Source organism: Heterodontus francisci, chromosome 1 (genome assembly GCF_036365525.1).
Source record: "Heterodontus francisci isolate sHetFra1 chromosome 1, sHetFra1.hap1, whole genome shotgun sequence".
Classification (NCBI taxonomy): domain Eukaryota; kingdom Metazoa; phylum Chordata; class Chondrichthyes; order Heterodontiformes; family Heterodontidae; genus Heterodontus; species Heterodontus francisci.
Window position 1 is genome coordinate 15,107,489 of NC_090371.1, and position 22,642 is coordinate 15,130,130.

General features: G+C 44.5%; 1 protein-coding gene across 3 annotated transcripts in view; it reads left to right on the forward strand.

Moving 5' to 3' along the window:
• paip2b (poly(A) binding protein interacting protein 2B) overlaps positions 1–22,642 on the forward strand; it is a 99,684-nt gene that overhangs the window by 9,948 nt on the left and 67,094 nt on the right. Inside the window, exon 1 of one of the 3 annotated variants that reach the window (XM_068028686.1) lies at positions 9,022–9,181. The exons of the other annotated variants lie outside the window; for them this stretch is intronic. The gene's annotated coding sequence lies outside the window, so the exon portion shown is untranslated. Of the gene's footprint in view, positions 1–9,021; positions 9,182–22,642 lie in introns of those variants that run through there. 3 annotated transcript variants of the gene reach the window in all.

Consider the following 22,642-nt stretch of genomic DNA (forward strand, 5'->3'; position numbering starts at 1 on the left):
GGGTAGGCCTCGGCTTGTTGCTTCATTTCACATGTGCTAACGGCCGGTGCAAGTGATATTGCATCATTTCCTGTGATGACATACTAATTAGCATAAACATTTAAATGATTATATTTAACATAGTAACCAATAAACTATCACAACATCTCCCTTCCCTTAAATGACAACTCCATAATGTAATATTAATATGTATATAATGCAGTTCTCTGGCAGCAGCTTGTCGATCAGTTCTCCCGGGCCTGCAAGGAGTTTGGACTGACAATCTGCGTCAGGAATACCAAGGTTATGGGCCAGGACGTAAAGACTACACCTTCTATCAATATCGGCAACCTCACTTTGGAAGTTGGTGACAGCTTCACATACCTTGAATCACCAGCAACCTGTCCCTTGAAGCTGAAATCAGCACCAGGATTACCAAGGCTGCTGTCATGTCGAAGTTGAGAAGGAGAGTGTGGACCAACAGCAAACTAACCAAAAATACAAATCTCTGTATGTACCCGGCTTGTGTTCTCAGCAACCTCCTTTATAGAATTGAAGCTTGGACAACCTAGGCAAGCCAAGAAAAACAGCTTAATAGCTTCCATCTCCACTGCCTGAGACGAATATTGGACATCTCCTATCAGAACAGAGTGCCGAATACAGAACTAAACCAGCATGCAAGGATCCCCAGCAATTTATGCTCCCTTGAGTCAGCAGTGACTCTGTTGGCTGGTCATGTGTGCCAAAAGGATGAGGGCAGCATTCCCAAAGACATGCTCTATGGCGAGCTTGCTATCTGCCCGAGACCAATAGGTTGCCCACATCTGCAATACAAGGACATTTGCAAGAACATTGGGAAGTCTTGGCTGCTGATTGGAGTTCCTGGAGGCAAGCCATCAGGAAGGGCATGGAAAAAGCAGAGGACAAAAGAAATGACCAGATTGCGGAAAAGAGAGCCCGGCGGAAGGAAAAGACATCAGTCGACCTCGGGCCAATGATATTCAGTTGTACCAGCTGTGGAAGGGATAACCACTCAAGTCGACCTCGACAGCCATAACAGATGATGCTCAATCCAGAAGTGAGACATCATCTACCGAGATGGACGGATGCCTACTAATATGTATACGAATAAGCAACGCTAATGAGAAGAAATTTGACAACTGTAACACTGTTTACATAAAACATTCAACTGTAACAAGAACACTTGGAATATTGCTCTTCAAGATGTGTACATTTGAAACCTCACTGGTTGTCGGCTGACTCGATCAGACCTTGTGACGATGTGTGTGTGTTTTTGAACTGTCCATCCTCTCTTCCTGAAGATTGTATTTGGGAGGAATGTCCTCCATTGTCGATGTGTTGCTTGTTGTCTCTTTGTCTGCAAAATGTATGCGGGTTGGTCATAGCCAATGCTGTTTGGTTACCTTGTGTATGGCTAGCAGAGGTGAGATTGATTCTTTCACAGCACTGTATCATTTGGTGTTGTCACCTCATATGAATGTGATTCTTTGCACACTTTGGAAATTTTTGCTGGGATCCATGCCTGTTCTTGAGGTTATAGGATCCTCACCTTCTGGCCAACGTATAGTGGCGGTAATTCTGCACCTGCATACACGTCATATGTATTTTTAATCTTAACTTGTTTCTGACATAACCTGTCTGTGATCAAGGACAGCTTAGTAGTGTGGTTCTTATTGGTCAACCAAACAGGATCTCAGCAGGCAATCCAATGTCTAATGATATTGCGTCAAGCTGCAGTAATGCAGCTTGAATATCTTGCCCGGTTTCCGAACACTATTCGATCAGCGGTTTGACTGTCCTGACCATACATTCAGCCATCCCATTCAAATAAGGACATTGAGGTGATGATGTGACATGGTTGATGGACCATCATTCACGCACATTCTGGAATGGTTTTCCTGTGTATTGTGGGACCATTGTTGGATACCACTTCTACCAGGGCATTAAAAAGAATAAAGATGGTGCTAACAGTGTTGGCCACTGCTGTACTCGATGTGTCTCGAAGCTTCTGCACAACAGGAAATTTGAAGTGATAGCCACTTGCTAGCAAATAGTCTTCTCTGCCCACAAAGCACAAATCTTGGTCCATGGTAATGACGGTATGTCGTGCAGTTGGAGAGGCTCTTTCTGTTGACTAGCTTGGTGTTCCTGACACGCATCTCAAGATCTCATCATCTGGTCAGTGTCCTTGCTGATGCCAGGCCAGAACACCGACTTGTGAACAACTCGTCTCTTCCCCTCTCTTCCCATGTGTCCTTGGTGGAGCTGTCCTAGTATGTCAGACTGAAGTGTCGCTGGAATGAGTACTTGGTGTCCTTTGAATGCTACTCTATTGGATATACTGATTTCGTCTTGATATGGCCAATATGTTCTCAGATCCGTAGGGATCTCCTGAATGGTCTCAAGCCAACCTGCCGCAACAATTATTTTTATTTTTAGATAGGATGTGGGCGTCGCTGGCAAGGCCAGCATTTGCTGCCTAATTGCCCTTGACAACTGAGTGGCTTGCGCGTCCATTTCAGAGGGCAGTTAAGAGTCAAACACATTGCTGTGGGGCTGGAGTCACATGTAGGATAGACCAGGTTAGGAAAGCAGATTTAGGACCATATAGGAGCAGGAGTCGGCCATTCAGCCCATCGAGCCTGCTCTGCCATTCATGGCGATCGTGGCTGATCATCCACTTCACAGCCTTTTTCCCACACTATCCCCATATCGCTTTATGTCATTGGTATTTAGAAATCTGTCAATCTCTACTTTACATATTCAATGACTGAGCTTCCACAGCCCTCTGGGGTAGAGACTTTCAAACATTCGCAAACCTCTGAGCAAAGAAATTTCTCTTCATCCCTGTCCTAAGTGGCTTCCCACTTAGTTTGAAATTGCCTCCTGATTCCAGACTCCCCAACCAAGGTGAGCATCTTACCCACATCTACCCTTTAGGTTTCAATGAAATCACCTCTCATTCTTCTAAACTCTGAGAATACAGGCCCAGTTTCCCCAATCTGTCTCCATAGGACAGTCCCGCATCCTGGGAACAAGTCTGGTGTACCTTCATTGCACTCCCTCTATGGCAATAATATCCATCCTAAGTTAAGGGGACCAAAGGTGCACACAGTACTCCAAGTGCAGTCTAACCAATCTTCTATTCAATTGAAGCAAGACTTCACTACTCCTGTACTGAAATCCTCTTGCGATAAAGGCTAACTTACCATTAGCCTTCCTAATTGCTTGCTGCACCTGCATGTTAGCTTTCAGTGACTTATTGACAAGGACAGCCCTTTGTACATCCACACTTTTTAATCTCTTACCATTTAAAAAATACTCTGCACATCTATTCCTCCTACCAGAGTGGATAACCTCACATTTTTCCACATCATATTCCATCTGCCATGTTCTTGCCTATTCGTTGGGCTGGGTCGGCAGTGAGCTCAACGCATGCCAAAGAGCAGCTGCGATCTTAAGCTGCGGCTCATTTAAATAGTTGGGGTGACTCGCCACCCCCCTCCCCTTCTAATTACATGGAGGGGGCGGGTTGTCCCTCCCCAGCAATGGCGTCAGCTGCCTGTGCGTAGGCGCTGGTGCCCTTTTATAAAGAGTAGTCAACCCAACCGGCTTATTTAAATATTTAAAGGAATATACACCAAAGTTAAATACATTTATTTTTCCCCTTTCCCACCCCCCATAACAATTACGATAACTATTTGCCCTTCCCCCCCCCCCCCAAACATTTATCTTTTATATCTGACCTTCCCCCCACCCCACAAACTGCACCAAGTTTAAGGTTGAACCCTTCCCACCATTCCCTGCAACCATTACATGTATTTGACCCTGTTTCTCTCCCCCCCGCCCCAATCCCCCTGCACTGAAAAAACCTACCTCATGGGGATCTGAAGGCGCAGGAGTGCCGGCCGCTGCACCAAAGATCGCAGCGGGCCCTCAAGATCTAAGCTCAGTGTATGGAAATTAATTAATTTTCTTGATTTGAATATTCATATTGTTGTCCCGTCGCCCAGCAGCAGGAGGGCCGCCACAGACCTTCGCTTCCGCCAGGAGGATTGGGCCGGGCCCTGCCGGCATCGAGGTCCATGGTGGGCCTCATCCGAAGCCATCTTTAGGCACGCACCCCACTGCTCCCCACCACGGATCACGACATTGAGGGTTTCTTAAAATCCAGCCCACTATGTATGTCCAAATCCCCTTGAAACTGCTTTGCTTCTTCCTCACAACACACATTCCCACCTAGTTTTGTGTCATCTGCGAACACGGAAATATTATATTTGGTCTCCACATCCAAATCATCAATCTATATATTGTGAACAGCTGGGGCCCAAGTACTGATTACTTGCGGTACCCCTCTAGTCACAGCCTGCCAACATAAGAATGACCCGTTTATTCCTACTCTCTGTTTTCTGCCTGTTAACCAATCCTTAATCCATGCCAGTGTATATTGCCTCCTATCCCATGTGCTTTAATTTTGCTAACCAACCTCCTGTGGGGGACTTTATGAAAAGCCTTCTGAAAATCTGACTGTACCACATCCACCAACTCCCCTTTATCCGTTCTGTCAGTAACATCCTCAAAAAACACCAACATGTTCGTCAAATGTGATTTCCCATTCATAAATCCATGTTGACTATGCCCAATCAGATCATTATTATCCAAGTGTCCATTTATCACATCCTTTAGAATAGATTCTAGCATTTTTCCAATGACTGATATAAGTCTAACAGGTCTGTAATTCCCTGTTTTCTCTCTCCCTCCATTAAATAGTGGGGTGACATTTGCTGCCTTCCAATCTGTACGAACCGCTCCAGAATCTATAGAATTTTGGAAGATGATGACCATTGCATCCACTATCTCCAAAGCTACCTCTTTCAACACTCTGGGATGGAAAATATCAGGTCCCAGGGACTTATCAACCTTCAGCCCCATTAATTTCTCCAATACAACCTTCTTACTGATACTAATTTCCTTCAATTCCTCATTCTCCCTGATCCCTTGGATCTCTAATTCTGGGAGATTTCTTGTATCTTCCTCAGTGAAGACTGAGACAAAGTAATCATTTAGTTTCTCTGCCATTTCTCTATTCCCCATTATAAATTCTCCTGCCTCTGTCTGTAATGGCCCCACATTTGTCTTAGCCAAATGTTTCCTTTTTACGTTATCACGACCAAGGTGGGAGGAGTGCACTGTTTATTCTAGTTCCACTTCTCCATGGGTCACAACATAAATTTACGTTTTTTCCCACTTACGGATATGGTCAATCATCGACTCTATTTTTATCCCAGAATAAAACATACCACCAGGTTTCTTTAATAAACAACAAAATTATCAGTTTATCCTAAAACATGTCTTAACTAGTAATGAAGTAAAGCATAAACACAGGTTGACATATTGAAGTTCCCTTTTCACCCTAGCCCCTCACGCACACACACACACACACACACACACACACACACACACACACACACATCGGTTAACCAGAAAAATAAAAGGGATTGTTGTTTAGAGCTCTGTTACAAAAAAAAAAGACAGAAAAACCACTTAGGCTGAATACTTCATGCTTGAAGAAAAATACAGATGAAATATGCTGTGTTTGAAAACTGACTTACAGTCTAGCCTCTGAGTACAGGTGGACGGGTCACTGGGATCTTTTAGAACAGTTCTTTTCATACGGTATTTTGAATTAATTTAGCAGGCTTTTCTTCAAAGACAGGAGATGAGATGAGTTGACACAGTGGACTTCTCAGTCTTTTAGAGAGCTGCTGGAAAGCTGAGCTGGGTTGTGGTCTTGTCTCCTTCCTTGGTAATTCTCTCCTAGAAGTTCTCTCTGCTCCTTGGAAGTTCTCTTCCTTTTTATACAGTTCAATCCTAACTCAAAACAATTCAAATGTGAAACTGACAACAGGAGGTCAATCTTTTGACCTCCATCAATCTTGATCTGTCACTTCTTTGTAAACAATTTCTCCAACTGTCCAAAGTTCTCTCTTGTTTATTGAACTGGAAGTCAGGTGGTTTCCCAGAAAATCTTGTTTTCCTCACAAAACATCTGTGTCCCTTTTAAAACAACATTTCCAAGGACTGTTTCTCAAAGTCAAGTGGCCTTTACATGATACCCATTGAAAATCGCAGTTTAACATTTCTTCAAACTTTCAAAAATGAATCTTCAAAAAAATATGTTCAACAAAACACAGAAGCACTTCCATAACAATGTACCTACAGAAGTTTTAACAGTCCGTTTTTATGTTTTTTGCTAGTTTACATTCATATTCTATTCTCCCTTTCTCAGTTTCTTGGTTCTCCTTTGCTGCATTTTAAAATCCTCTCAATCCTCAGGTTTACTACGACTTCTGGCAACTTAATAAGCCTTTTCTTTTAATGTTGTGCAATCCTTACCCTCCTTTGTTAGCCACGGTTGACTGAATTTTCTTTTTGGGTTTTTGTGCCTTGAAGGAATGTATTGTTGCTATAAACTATAATAATTCTTTAAAGACTATCCATTGCCTATGTACTGTCATACCTTTTAATGTATTTTCCCAATCCAGCTCAACCAATTTGCCCCTCATACCTCCATAATTTCCTTTGTTCAAATTTAACACCCTGGCTTTGGATCGAACAATCTCACTTTCAAACATAATGTAAAATTCTATCATACTATAGTCGCTCATCTCTAAAGGTTCTTTTACATCAAGATTATTAATTAGCCCTTTCTCATTACATAATACTAGATCTAAAATAGCCTGTTCTCTAGTTATGACGGTCACAAAAAACTGAATACTTTAGAAAGCCTAGAGCAGTATAGAAAGTGCAGGGGTGAAGTAAAAAGGGAAATTAGAAAAGCAAAGAGAGGATATGAGAAATTATTGGCAGGTAAAATCAAAGAAAACCCAAAGATGTTTTATCAGTACATTAAGAGCAAGAGGAAAGCTAAGGAAAGGGTAGGGCCCATCAGAGATGTACAAGGGAACTGATGTGTGAATGCAGAAGATGTGGGCAGGGTTCTTAATGAGTTTTTTGTCTCTGTCTTCACAAAGGAGAGGGATATTGTAGCAAACATTGTAGTAAAAGAGGAGTGTGAAATATTAGATACGTTGAGCATAATGAGAGAGGAAGTACTAGAGGGTGTGAGATCCGTGAAAGTTGATAATTCGCCAGGGCCAAATGGATTGCATCCCAGGTTGTAAAAGGAAGTCAGGGAGGAAATAGCAGATGTGTTGAGGATCATCTTCAAATCCTCACTGGATATGGGCGAGGTGCCAGAGGACTGGAGGTCTGCGAACGTTGTACCATTGTTTAAAAAGGGTGCGAGGGATAGACCAAATAATTATAGGCCAGTCAGTCTGACCTGTGTGGTGGGTAAATTATTAGAATCAATTCTGTGATGCAGGATAAACTGCCACTTAGAAAAGCACAGATTAATCAGGGATGGTCAGCATGGATTTGTTAAGGGAAGGTCGTGTCTTACTGACTTAATTGAGTTTTTTGAGGAAGTAACGAGAGGATTGATGAGGGTAGTGCAGTGGATGTGGTCTACATGGATTTTAGTAAGGCATTTGACAAGATCCCACATGGCAGACATGTCAGAAAAATGAAAGCCCATAGGATTCAGGTGAATGTGGCAGGTTGGATCCAAAATTGGCTCAGTGACCAGAAACAAAGGGTAGTAGTCGATGGATGTTTTTACAAATGGAAAGAGGTTTCTAGTGGCGTTCCACAGGGCTCAGTGTTGAGTCCATGCTGTTTGTGGTATATATTAATGATCTGGACTTAAATGTGGAAGGCTTGTTTGGGAAATTTGCTGATGACACAAAAAATGACTGTGTATGTGATAGTGAAGAGGATAGCTGTAGACTCTCAAATGATATCAATGGCTTGGTTGAGTGGGCAGAAAAGTGGCAAATGGAATTCAATCCAGAGAAGTGTGTGAGGTAATGCATTTGCAGAGGGCAAGGGAATACACAATAAACGGGAGGATATTGAGAGGGGTAGAGGAAGTGAGAGACTTTGGAGTGCATGTCCACAGGTCACTGGAAGTGGCAGGACAGGTAGATAAAGTGGTGAAGAAGGCATATGGAATGTTTTCCTTTAATGGCCGAGGTATAGAATACAAAAGTAGGGATGTAATGCTGGAACTGTATTAAATGCTGGTTAGGCCATAGCTGCAGTATTTCATACAGTTCTGGTCACCACATTACAGGAAGGACATAATTGCTCTGGAGAGAGTACAGAGGAGATTTACAAGAATGTTGCCAGGGTTTGAAAGTTGCAGCTATAAGGTAAGATTGGATTGGCTAGGGTTGTTTTCCTTAGAACAGAGGAGACTGAGGGCTGACTTAATTGAGGTGTACAAAATTATGAGGGGCCTTGATAGAATAGACAGGAAGGACCTGTTTTCCCCTTGTGAAGAGGTCAATTATCAGGGGGCACAGATCTAAGGTGATTAGTAGAAGGATTAGAGGGGACATGAGGAAAAACTTTTTCACCCAGAGGGTAGTAGGTCTAATTCACTGCCAGAAAGGGTGGTGGAGGCAGGAACCCTCAACATTTTTAAAAGGTACCTGGACATGCACTTGAAGTGCTGTAACCTGCAAGGCTACGGGCCAGGTGCTGGAAAGTGGGAAGAGTTTGGGCGGTCAGTTTCTTTGTCTGGTGCAGACACGATGGGCTGAATGGCCTCCTTCTGTGCTGTAATTTTTCTATGGTTCTAACCAACAAGCTAAATGGTAAACGGAAGCGGTACCTGACAAAAGGAATTCTGAATGTTGTTGGCTTTTTCAACTCTCTCCTGACAAGTGTACGGACCAATATCCGTTTTTTGCGTCGAATTTGGAAAAGTGTTTCGCTCCAGCAAACATTGGGTTTAACTCTTCTAGCATTGGTAGCTTATGAGGACATCTCCTTGGGTCTAAACATTGTCGAATTGAACCATCCTTCTTGATTGCAATATTGATGGAACTGCGCCAGTCTGTGTGGTATTGCACTCATCGAATGATGCTTTGTTTTTCCATTCCATCTAGTTCCATCTTCAACTTTTCTCAAAAGTGCACGCTGCATTTTCACGGCAGGTCGATTGACAGCATTGCACCTTCTTTAAGGTGTAGGACTGCGTCCTCGTGGAAATTCCCAACCGTGTTAAACTGTTCCGCATACAACTTCTGGAGATCCTCTACTGATCAAGTGGGTGAGCACCTGTTTTGACTGCTATGGTCTTCTGACTGGGTCAGCTCAGGGATAGTGACCATGTTACGTTCGTTGCATGCTGGCAGCCCTGCTACTGCTGGTGCTGACACATCCACTATGTAGAATATCTGAGGAGACCACGTTGACTCTTTGTATCTGCATTCCAAGTCTAGCGAAACTGGACGCTTTATTGTCAAGCCATTGTATGCCGCAAGCTTTGCGATTGTGGGTTGGACCACAGGCTTCCAAACCTCATGATACATGTCTTTGAGAATGTGGAAAGGTCGAGTGTTGGCATTTGCAGCTGTGTCAATCTTCACTCAGTTGATGCCGTCCAGCCTTATTGGAGCTGACTATCTGGAGTGTTGCAAAGGCTTCTGTTTTGTTCATGGAATGGACCTGTTCCACTAATGTGATCATTTGAAATAGCTGTTCACCTGCAGTGTCTTCACCTCAAACCATCTCATCCATTTTGTGGATGGGTCTATGCTTTTGGCAATGCCTGGAAGTGTCTCATAATCATTTATGACTCAGAAGGAGGCCATTTGGTCTGTTGAGTTCATGCCGGCTCTGCATGGAGCTATGCTGTCAGTCCCACTCCCCCGCTCAATCCCTGTAGCCCTGCACCTTTGCCTCTGGGTGGCGTACCTCTGCGGTTTGAGCGCTGCCCATTCTGGCTTCTCCTGGCATTTCAGCTGCTAGACCTTCTGCAAAGTTTAGCCCAGTGCACTCTAATCCCGCATGCCTTGCACATTTCTGTATATGCTGGGCATCTATGCAGTTGGGAGAGCCCGCAGTTACTGCACCCCTTGTTCTGTTTGAGTGCCTTGGATAATGTATTGGCAGGCGCTTTGGACCCTAAGGCTTGTAAACAATGTCTCCCTGCAATAATTGCCTCATATCTGTGTCATGTAATATGCTCTCTATGCCATGTTCCTTCAGCTTTTCCAGGAGGTCTTTCTGGAATGCCTCAATAGAAGTGAAGGCGATAACCAATCCCATAATTCATTCCAAGAGTTCAGTATCAGAGAAGTCGCATTCTATTGCTTTCTCTCTGCTTTGGTTAACAAGGTCGTCCAAGCTCTCATTGGCTTTCTGTCTATACTGCATTAGTTCTACGCGATATACTCTGAAATTGACTCTAATCTTACGTGGACTTTCTAATATTGTCCATAGCTTTGATAGATCTTTCTGGTCAGCATCAGATAAACCATAGGTATTGATTCTGCACAGAACTTTGTTTCCATGGCAACTCTAATTTTTATAGCCTGCTTCGCCACATCCATGATCACGTAGTCTAAGAAGTATAATTCAATCCTCTGCTGAAACAGTTTGAACTCGCCTGGGACATCGGATGCTTTCCAGTCCATCTTTGGAAATTTGACTACCATTGCCGAAGTCTTCTATTCCATTCTCCCGCTAAGGTGCAAACATTGCTTGAAAAGTTGCAGCAAGCTGCAATATCTGCAGAGCTGAGCGGGAGTGACGCCCTGAGCTGTGTTGCTGCAACATGGGCTTGTGAGCTTGTAGGTGGGAGGGGCACTGGCGTTGTGATTGAAAAATTACGCACAAGTGCGGCGATAGCGGGAAGGAATCCACACCAAAACACAACATTGCACTGATCTCTGAGGCTGAAACTACTGATGATTTTTGCCTTGCATGCTAGGGGCAATATGGGAGTGTGCCCAAATCGCCTTCAGTCACTACTCACACCATTGCTCTCCTGATGTAAGAGCTGTGATCTGGTTGTAGGGCTTTTGACTTGAGTTGTTGTTTTCAGCTGCTCATTCAATGCTGTTGACTTGCTATCGCTGCCACCATATTGTATTATCCCTTTCTAGAATAATACAAACAAAGCTGATGGGCAGGCCTAGAGTTTGATGCATGCTAACTTACTTTGGAAGAGAACTGAATCACATGGTATTGCATCACTTCCTCTGATAGGCATATTAGCATAAACCTATATTTAGATATATAAAAATATTATTATATATTATAGTATTTAGCTATTCACAATACATATTAATATAGATGAGGGAATTAAATGTAATATATCCAAGAGGAGATTTACGAGGATGTTGCCAGGACTGGAAAAATGCAGCTATGAGGAAAGATTGGATAGGCTGAGGTTGTTTTCCTTGGAACAGAGAAGGCTGAGGGGAGATCTGATTGAAATGTACAACATTTTGAGGGGCCTGGATAGATTGGAGGTGAAGGGTCTATTCACCTTAGCAGAGAGGTCAGTGACGAGGGGGCATAGATTTAAAGTGATTGGTAGAAAAATTAGAGGGGAGATGAGGAAAAACTTTTTCACCCAGAGGGTGGTGATGGTCTGGAACTCACTGCCTGAAAGGGTAGTTAAGGCAGAGACCCTCAACTCATCCAAAAGGAGTCCGGATATGCACCTCAAGTGCCGTAAGCTGCAGGGCTATGGACCAAATGCTGGAAGCTGGGATCAGAATAGGTAGATCGTTTTTTAGCCGGCACAGCCACAGTGGGCCAAGTGGCCTCTTTCTGTACCTTAAACTTCCTATGATTCTACAATTTTCCGCACTTCTGCCTTCACCCCTTTCCCTCCCTTCCAGAACCGCAACAGGGTTCCCCTTGTCCTCTTTTTCCACCCCACCAGCCTCCACATCCAAAAGATCATCCTCTGCCATTTCCATCACCAAACACATCTTCCCTTCCCTTGTCAGCATTCCAAAGGGATCATTCCCTCCGCGACACCCTGGTCCACTCCTCCATCACCCCGACACCTCGTCCCCTTCCCACGTCACCTTCCCATGCAATCGCAGGAGGTGTAATACCTGCCCTTTTTATCTCCTCTCTTCTAATCATCCAAGGCCCCAAACACACCTTCCAGGTGAAGCAGCGATTTACTTGCACTTCCTTAAATTTAGTATACTATATTCGCTGCTCACAATGTGGTCGCCTCTTTATTGGGGAGACCAAACACCGATTGGGTGACCGCTTTGCGGAACCCCTCCACTCAGTCTGAAAGCATGACCCCAAGCTTCCGGTTGCATCCCATTTCAACACCCCTTCCTGCTCTCATGCCAACATTTCTGTCTTTCGCCTGCTCCAGAGTTCCAGTGAACATCAACGTAAGCTCGAGGAGCAGCACCTGATCTTTCGATTAGGCACTCGACAGCCTTGCAGACTTGAACATTGAGTTCAATAACTTCAGAGCATGACTGGCCTTTTTTTTTGTATTTATTTTATTTCGTTTTATTTTTTTATGCCCTCACCCCTTTCCCTCCCTCCCAGAACCGCAACAGGGTTCCCCTTGTCCTCACTTTCCACCCCACCAGCCTCCACATCCAAAGGATCATCCTCTGCCATTTCTGCCACCTCCAGCGTGATGCCACCACCAAACATATCTTCCCTTTCCCTCCCCTGTCAGCATTCCATTTTTTATCAAGACAGAGCTGCTCATTATTCCATCATTAATACTCTGTGGACAAATGCTTTGTCTTTCACCACAAGCATTAACACACTCTTTGCCTTTGTCCCAGGACAGCTTTGTTAATTAATCTGTCCTGCCCTCGTCCCTATCACACACCTCCCCTTTTGTTCTCTTCCCATCATTCCCCCCCCCCCCCCCCCCATCCCATTCACTCGCTTAAAACCTAATTCTTTTCTAACCTTTGCCAGTTTTGATGAAAGGTCACAGACCTGAAACATTAACTGTGCTTCTCTCTCCGCAGATGCTGCCTGACCTGCTGAGTATTTCCAGCACTTTATTTTTATTTCAGATTTCCAGCATCTGTAGTATTTTGCTTTTATTTTAATGGTTTTTATCTGTTGCTGGGATGTAGAAACTAGATTTTTGCCAGATCGATGTACATGAAATTTAGTCGTAACTGTGGAGATTCTTATAAGTATCAGAGAGAAGCTAAAGTAAATGACTGTTCACAGCTTCAAATAAGTGCATAATGTTCCTTAGAAGCTCGATAAACCAATTTTTTCCTCTTAAGGAATGCTTGAGCTTTTACTCCGTTCTTGAATTTTTTTTTCATTTTACAACTCCTGATAGTTTTTATTTCAGGCAATTTTTTTAAAAAAGGCTTTTGAGGTAAAAGAAAAGGTTGCTGACCCCTTTTCTAGATAGTAAAGGTTGCAGGTTTGTAAGCTGCTGTCAAAGGAGCCTCGTTGAGTTGCTGCAGTGCATCGTGTAGATGGTACACGCTGCTGCCACTGTGCAGGTTGCTTTCTCCGTGATGACATCAAGCTGCTGAAGTGTTGGGACTGCACTCATCCAGTCAGGTGAAGTGTATTCCATCACACCTCTGACTTGTGTTTTGTAGATGGTGGACAGGCTTTGGGGAATCTGATGGTGAGTTACTCGCCACAGTATTCCCAGCCTCTGACCTCTTGTAGCCACAGTATTTCTATGTCTGGTCCAGCTACGTTTCTGGTCAATGGTGACCCTCAGGATGTTGATGGGGGATTTGGTAATGGGAATGCCATTGAATGTCAAGGAGAGATGCTTAGATTTTCTCTTGTTGGAGATGGTCATTGCTGGGCACTTGTGTGGCAGGAATGTCCAGGTCTTGCTGCATGAGGGCACAACTGCTTCTGTATCTGAGGATTTGCAAATCATCAGCAAACATCCCGACTTCTGACCTTTTGTTGGAGGAAGGTCAGAGTCATAGAGAAATACAGCACTGAAACAGGCCCTTCGGCACATCGAGTCTGTGCCGACCAACAACCACCCAATGCCCCAGTACATTGATGAATCGCTAGAAGATGGTTGACCCTCAGACGCTATTCTGAGGAACTCCTGCAGCAATGTCCTGAGGTGGAGGTGATAGGCCTCCAACAACCACGACCATTTTCCTTTGTGGTAGGTATGACTCCAACCAGGAGAGTTTTCTCCTGAGTCCCATTGACTTCAATTTTGTTAAGGCTCCTTGATGTCAAGGGCAGTCACTCTCACCTCACCCCTGGAATTCAGATCTTTTGTCTATGTTTGGACCAAGGCTGTAATGAGGTCTGGAGTCAAGTGGCTTTGGCAGAACCCAGATTGAGCATCGGTGTACAGGTTATTGGTGAATAGTTGCTACTTGATAGCACTGTCAACCTTCCATCACTTTGATTCAGAGTAGACCGATGGGGAAGTAATTGGCCGGATTGGATTTGTTCTTTTTCTGGACACGACGTACCTGGGCACTTTTCCACATTGTTGTGGGTAGATGCCAGTGTTCTATCTGTGTTGGAACAGCTTGGCTGGGGGCGCAGCTAGTTCCGGAGCACAAGTCTTCAGTACTACAGCCGGAATGTTGTCTGAATCCATTGCCTTTGCTTCATCTAGTGCCTTCAGCCAATTTTTGATGTCGAATGGAATGAAACGAATTGGCTGAAGACTGGTATCTGTGATGCAGGGGACCTCAGGACGAGGCAGAGATGGATCATACACTTGGCACTTCTGGCTGAAGATTGTTGCAATGCTTCAGACTTGTCTTTTGCACTGATGTGCTGGACTTTGCCATCATTGAGAATGGGAATATTTGTGGAGCCACCTTCTCCGGTTAGTTGTTTAATTGTCCATCACCATTCACAACTGGATATGGTAGGATTGCAGAGCTTTGATTTGATCCGTCGGTTGTGGGATCGCTTAGCTCTGTGTGTAGCATGCTGCTTCCACTCTTTATCGTGCACATAGTCCTGTATTGTGGCTTTGTCATTTTAGGTATGCCTCATGCTGCTCCTGGCATACTGTCCTACATTCTTCATTGGGTCAGCTTGATAGTAATGGTAGAGTGAGGGATATGCCATGCCATGAGGTGACAGATTGTTGTTGAATACAATTCTGCTTCTCCTGATGGCCCTTCGTGACTCAGAGATGCCCAGTTTTGAGCTGCTAAATCTATTCTTGCTATAGAGGGAGTGTAGTGAAGGTTTACCAGACTGATTCCTGGGATGGCGGGACTGACGTATGAGGAGAGATTGAGTCGGTTAGGATTATATTCGCTGGAGTTCAGAAGAGTGAGGGGGGATCTCATAGAAACCTATAAAATTCTAACATCACTTGACAGGGTAGATGCAGAAAGGATGTTCCCGATGGTGGGGGAGTCCAGAACCAGGGGTCATAGTCTAAGGATACAGGGGTAAACCTTATAGGACTGAGATGAGGAGAAATTTCTTCACCCAGAGAGTGGTGAGTCTGTGGAATTGGCTACCACAAAAAGCAGTTGAGGCTAAAACATTGTATGTTTTCAAAAAGGAGTTAGATATAGCTCTTGGGGCGAAAGGGATCAAAGGATATGGGGCGAAAGCAGGAACAGGTTACTGAGTTGGATGATCAGCCATGATCATAATGAATGGTGGAGCAGGCTCAAAGGGCCGAATGGCCTACTCCTATTTTCTATGTTTCTATGTACTCTGAATCTATCCCATTTAGCACAGTATTAGTGCCTTACCTGGGAGAGCGGAAACACACCGGAGAGGGAGGGTATAAATCCAGCCTGACGTTTGGGGCTGGAAGTTGGCGCGTGCCAGGTTTGACGCAAGAGTGAAAAAAAAAAATCTAACAGTGACATCACAGGAAAGCGTAAGTTCATTGGTTGGTGACTAACTGCTGTTAGGGTTTATGTGTAAATAGCTGGAAAATTAGAAAAATGTAAAGTTTTCTTTAAAAAAAAACCTCTCGTAACTACCTTTATAAGCGGTAAGATTTGTTAGTATTACATCTTCTTTGGCCTCCTTATCTCGAGAGACAATGGGTAAATGCCTGGAGGTGGTCATTGGTGTGTGGAGCAGCGCCTGGAGTGGCTATAAAGGCCAATTCTAGAGTGGCAGGCTCTTCCACAGGTGCTGCAGAAAAATTTGTTTGTCGGGGCTGTTGCACAGTTGGCTCTCCCCTTGCGCCTCTGTCTTTTTTCCTGCCAACTGCTAAGTCTCTTTGACTCGCCACACTTTAGCCCCGCATTTATGGCTGCCCGCCAGCTCTGGTGAGCACTGGCAACTGACTCCCACGACTTGTGATCAATGTCACAGGACTTCATGTCGCGTTTGCAGACGTCTTTAAAGCGGAGTCATGGACGGCCGGTGGGTCTGATACCAGTGGCGAGCTCGCTGTACAATGTGTCTTTGGGGATCCTGCCATCTTCCATGCGGCTCACATGGCCAAGCCATCTCGAGCGCCGCTGACTCAGTAGTGTGTATAAGCTGGGGATGTTGGCCACCTCGAGGACTTCTGTGTTGGAGATACGGTCCTGCCACCTGATACCAAGTATTCTCCGGAGGCAGCGAAGATGGAATGAATTGAGACATCGCTCTTGGCTGACATACGTTGTCCAGGCCTCGCTGCCATAGAGCAAGGTACTGAGGACACAGGCTTGATACACTCGGACTTTTGTGTTCCGTGTCAGTGTTACTTAGTATTACTAAGGTTTAAATTAGTAATGTGAATGATTGGTGAGCAGAGGCATTCATTTAAAATATTAAATTTTTTAAAAATAATTCATTAAATTAATCAAATAGTTAATCAAAACACAATAAAGATGGCAGGGCAGGTGAAGGGTTGTAGCTGTAGCATGTGATCCATGGCAACCACATCTGCAGTAAGTGTCTGCAGCTTGAAGAGCTTTGGCTCAGGGTCAATGAGGTAGAAGCTGAGCTACAGGGAAGGGGAAAGTTACCTGGACACTTTGTTCCAGAGGGCCATCATACCCCATAGGATAGAGTCTTCTGATTTGCTCAGTGGTCAGAGACAGGAGGGTATGACTACAAGTGAGACAGGTCAGGGGATCCAGGAGGAAGTTGAGGAGCCTTGGCCCTTGAAATTGTCCAGCAGGTTTGAGGTTCTCTCAGCTTGTAGGATGAGAGCAAGGGCTGCAGGATGGCTGAGCAAACTGACCATGGCAGCATGGTACAGGAAGCCATTCAAGCGGGGGAAGTAAATAGGAATGTAGTGATAGTAGGGGACAGTATAGTCAGGGGATAGACACTGTTCTCTGCAGCAAAGAGTGAGAGTCCAGAAGGCTGTGTTGCCTGCCCTTCCAGGGTTCGGGACATCTGCTCAGGGCTGGAGAGGAACTTGCAATCAGAGGGGGAGGATCCAGTTGTCATGTGGCACGTGGGTACCAGTAACATAGATGGGACTAAGAAAGCGGTTCTGCATCGAAAGTATGAGAAGCTAGGGGCTAAATTAAAAAGTAGAACCTCAACCTCTGGATTATTACGCCAATGTGCTCGTGGCTCGGGTAAGGTAAATAAGATTAGAGCATTAAATGTGTTGCCCAAAGATTGGTGTGGGACAAATGGGTTTCAATTCATGGAGCACTGGCACCAGTCCTGGGGAAAGTGGGAGCTGTACCTTTGGGACAGTCTTCACCTGAACCATGCTGGGACCAGTGTTCTGGCGAGTCGTATAGCTCGGGAGGGGAGAGAGCACTCTAAACTAAATAGTGGGGGTGTGAGATCAAGTGAGGGAAGACGTGAAAATTTAGAGAGAAGAAAAGGTAAGAGAGCAAGGTAACAATAAGGGAATTGATAATCTTGCAGAAAGGGAAGATTGGAGGGAAGCAAAACTGGTAACAGGAAGTAGAAAAGTAGAAAGCGAAATTCGAAGACAAACAAAGCGAAAGCACGCATCAGATAGCATCAGAATGCGGAATAATGTTAAAAAGACAAAGTTAGCTGAATGCACTTGCAACAAGGTAGACGATTTGGAGGCACAAATAGAGGTAAATGGGTATGATTTAATTGTCATTACAAAGACATGGTTACAGGGTGACCAAGACTGGGAACTGAATATTCAGGGCTTTTTGTCATTTAGGAAGGATATGCAAAAAGAAAAAGGAGGTGGAATAGCGCTCTTAATAAGGGGCAAGATCAGTACAATAGTGAGAGAGGATCTTGGCTCGAAGGTTCAGTATGTAGAATCAATTTGGGTGGAGCTAAGAAACAGCAAGGGGCAGTAAATATTGGTGGGAGTTGTTTATAGGCTACTAAACAGTCGTAATGTCGGGCACAGTATAGATTTAGATTTAGAACATTACAGCGCAGTACAGGCCCTTCGGCCCTCGATGTTGCGCCGACCTGTGAAACCATCTGACCTACACTATTCCATTTTCATCCATATGTCTATCCAATGACCACTTAAATGCCCTTAAAGTTGGCGAGTCTACTACTGTTGCAGGCAGGGCGTTCCACGCCCCTACTACTCTCTGCGTAAAGAAACTACCTCTGACATCTGTCCTATATCTTTCACCCCTCAACTTAAAGCTATGTCCCCTCGTGTTTGCCATCATCATCCGAGGAAAAAGACTCTCACTATCCACTCTATCTAACCCTCTGATTATCTTGTATGTCTCTATTAAGTCACCTCTCCTCCTCCTCCTCTCTAACGAAAACAACCCCAAGTCCCTCAGCCTTTCCTCGTAAGACCTTCCCTCCATACCAGGCAACATCCTAGTAAATCTCCTCTGCACCCTTTCCAAAGCTTCCACATCCTTCCTAGAATGCGGTGACCAGAACTACACGCAATACTCAAGGTGCGGCCTCACCAGAGTTTTGTACAGCTGCATCATGACCTCGTGGCTCCGAAACTCGATCCCCCTACTAATAAAAGCTAACACACCATATGCCTTCTTAACAGCCCTATTAACCTGGGTAGCAACTTTCAGGGATTTATGTACCTGGACACCAAGATCTCTCTGCTCATCTACACTACCAAGAATCTCCCCATTAGCCCAGTACTCTGCATTCCTGTTACTCCTTCCAAAGTGAATCACCTCACACTTCTCCGCATTAAACTCCATTTGCCATCTCTCAGCCCAGCTCTGCAGCCTATCTATGTCCCTCTGTACCCTACAACACCCTTCGACACTATCCACAACTCCACCGACCTACGTGTCATCCGCAAATTTACTAACCCACCCTTCTACACCCTCATCCAGGTCATTTATAAAAATGACAAACAGCAGTGGCCCCAAAACAGTACCTTGCGGTACACCACTAGTAACTAAACTCCAGGATGAACATTTGCCATCAACCACCACCCTCTGTCTTCTTTCAGCTAGCCAATTTCCGATCCAAAGCTCTAAATCACCTTCAACCCCATACTTCCGTATTTTCTGCAATAGCTTACTGTGGGGAACCTTATCAAACGCCTTACTGAAATCCATATACACCACATCCACGGCTTTACCCTCATCCACCCGTTTGGTCACCTTCTCGAAAAACTCAATAAGGTTTGTGAGGCACGACCTACCTTTCACAAAACCGTGCTGACTATCGCAAATGAACTTATTCTTTTCAAGATGATTATAAATCCTATCTCTTATAACCTTTTCCAACATTTTACCCACAACCGATGTAAGGCTCACAGGTCTATAATTACCAGGGCTGTCTCTACTCCCCTTCTTGAACAAGGGGACAACATTTGCTATCCTCCAGTCTTGCGGCACTACTCCTGTCGACAATGACGACATAAAGATCAACAACAACGGCTCTTCAGTCTCCTCCCTGGCTTCCCAGAGAATCCTAGGATAAATCCCATCTGGCTCAGGGGACTTATCTATTTTCACACTTTCCAAAATTGCTAACACCTCCTCCTTGTGAATCTCAATCCCATCTAGCCTAGTAGGCTGTATCTCAGTAATCTCCTCGACAACATTTTCTTTCTCTACTGTAAATACTGACGAAAAATATTCATTTAACGCTTCCCCTATCTCCTCTGATTCCACACACAACTTCCCACTACTATCCTTGATTGGCCCTATTCTAACTCCAGTCATTCTTTTATTCCTGATATACCTATAGAAAGCCTTAGGGTTTTCTTTGATCCTATCCGCCAATGACTCCTCGTGTCCTCTCCTTGCTCTTCTTAGCCCTCCCTTTAGATCCTTCCTGGCTAGCTTGTAACTCTCAATCGCCCTAACTGAGCCTTCACGTCTCATCCTAACATAAGCCGCCGCCTTCTTCTTGACGAGCGCTTCAGCTTCTTTAGTAAACCACGGCTCCCTCGCTCGACAACTTCCTCCCTGCCTGACAGGTACATACTTATCAAGGACACGCATTAGCTGCTCCTTGAATAAGCTCCACATTTCGTTTGTGCCCATCCCCTGCAGTTTCCTTCCCCATCCTACACATCCTAAATCTTGCCTAATCGCGTCATAATTTCCTTTCCCCCAGCTATAATTCTTGCCCTGCGGTATATACCTGTCCCTGCCCATCGCTAAGGTAAACCTAACCGAATTGTGATCACTATCGCCAAAGTGCTCACCTACATCTAAATCGAACACCTGGCCGGGTTCATTACCCAGTACCAAATCCAATGTGGCATCGCCCCTGGTTGGCCTGTCAACATACTGTGTCAGAAAACCCTCCTGCACACACTGGACAAAAACAGACCCATCTAAAGTACTCGAACTATAGTATTTCCAGTCAATATTTGGAAAGTTAAAGTCCCCCATAACAACTACCCTGTTACTCTCGCTCCTGTCGATAATCATCTTCGCTATCCTTTCCTCTACATCTCTGGAACTATTCGGAGGTCTATAGAAAACTCCCAACAGGGTGACCTCTCCTCTCCTGTTTCTAACCTCGGCCCATACTACCTCAGTAGACGAGTCCTCAAAGGTCCTTTCTGCCGCTGTCATACTTTCCTTGATTAACAATGCCACACCCCCCCCTCTTTTACCCTCTTCTCTGTTCTTACTGAAACATCTAAATCCCGGAACCTGCAACATCCATTCCTGCCCCTGCTCTACCCATGTCTCCGAAATGGCCACAACATCAGGATCCCAGGTACCAACCCATGCTGCAAGCTCACCCACCTTATTCCGGATGCTCCTGGCGTTGAAGTAGACACACTTTAAACCAAGTTCTTGCTTGTCAGTGCCCTCTTGCGTCCCTGTAACCTTATCCCCTACCTCACTACTCTCAACAGCCTGTACACTGGAACTACAATTTAGGTTCCCATTCCCCTGCTGATTTAGTTTAAACCCCCCCGAAGAGCACTAACAAATCTCCCCCCCCCCCCCCCAGGAGATTAGAGGAAATCAGGAAATTAGAGGTGCCTGTAACATGGGTAATATAGCAAAATGGGTGTCTTCGATTTACATAGAGATTGGGTAAACCTAATCAGTACTAATGCTATGGAGGATAAATTCCTGGAGTGTATACGAGATGGGTTTCTGGAGCAGTATGTTGAAGAACCCACTAGGGATCGGGCTATTTTAGATTTAGTATTATGTAATGATACTGTAAACAAGAACAGTGACCATAATATGATAGAATTTTACATTAAGTTTGGAAGTGATATAGTTCATTCTGAAACTCGGGTCTTGAATCTGAACACAGGAAACTATGAAGGTGTGAGAGGCAAGCTGGCTATGGTGGATTGGGAAAATACACAAAGATTTGACAGTAGACAGGCAATGGCTAGTATTTAAAGAAATATTACATAGTCCACAACAAATACAAATTCGTCTAAGACACAGAAACCCGACAGGAAAGATGAATCAATCATGGCTAACAAAAGAAGTTAAAGATTGCATGATCTCAAAGGAAGTGGCTTATAAGGTTGCCAGAAAAAGTGCAAAGCCCGAGGATTGGGAGCAATTTAGAATCCAGCAAAGGATGGCCAAGAAACTGAAGGGAAAAGAAAATATGAATGCAAGCTAGCGAGAAACATAAAGGCGGACTGTAAAAGCTTCTTTAGGTACATGAAAAAGAAATGATTAGCAAGGACAAATGTAGGTCCATTACAGGCGAAGACAAGAGAATTTATAATGGGGAATAGGAAAATGGTAGAGAAACTAAATGATTACTTAGTGTCCTTATTCACGGAGGAAAGTATAGAAAATCTCAAAAATACTATGGAACTGAGGGACTTGTGAAAATGAGGAACTGAAAGAAATTAGTATTAATAGAGGTATGCTCGAAAAATTAACTGGATTGAAGGTTGATAAATCCCCTGGACCAGAAGAGCTCCATCTCAGAGTGTGGAAGGAGGTGGCTATAGAGTTAGTGGATGCATTGGTGGTTATCTTTCAAAATTCTATAAATTCTGGAATTGTTCCTCCAGACTGGAAAGTAGCAAATGTAACCCCACTATTTAAGAAAGGAGCGAGAGAGAGAAAATGGGGAACTACAGATCTGTTAGTTTGATGTCAGTAGTAGGGAAAGCGTTAGAATATATTATACAGAACTATACAGTAAATGGAAAAGTCCTGGGGAAAATTGATGTCCAGAGAGATTTGGGTGTTCAGGTCCACTGTTCCCTGAAGGTGGCAACGCAGGTAAATAGAGTGGTCAAGAAGGCATACGGCATGCTTTCCTTCATCGGACGGGGCATTGAGTACAAGAGTTGGCAGGTCATGTTACAGTTGTATAGGACTTTGGTTCGGCCACATTTGGAATACTGCGTACAGTTCTGGTCGCCACATTATCAAAAGGATGTGGATGCTTTGGAGAGGGTGCAGAGGAGGTTCACCAGGATGTTGCCTGG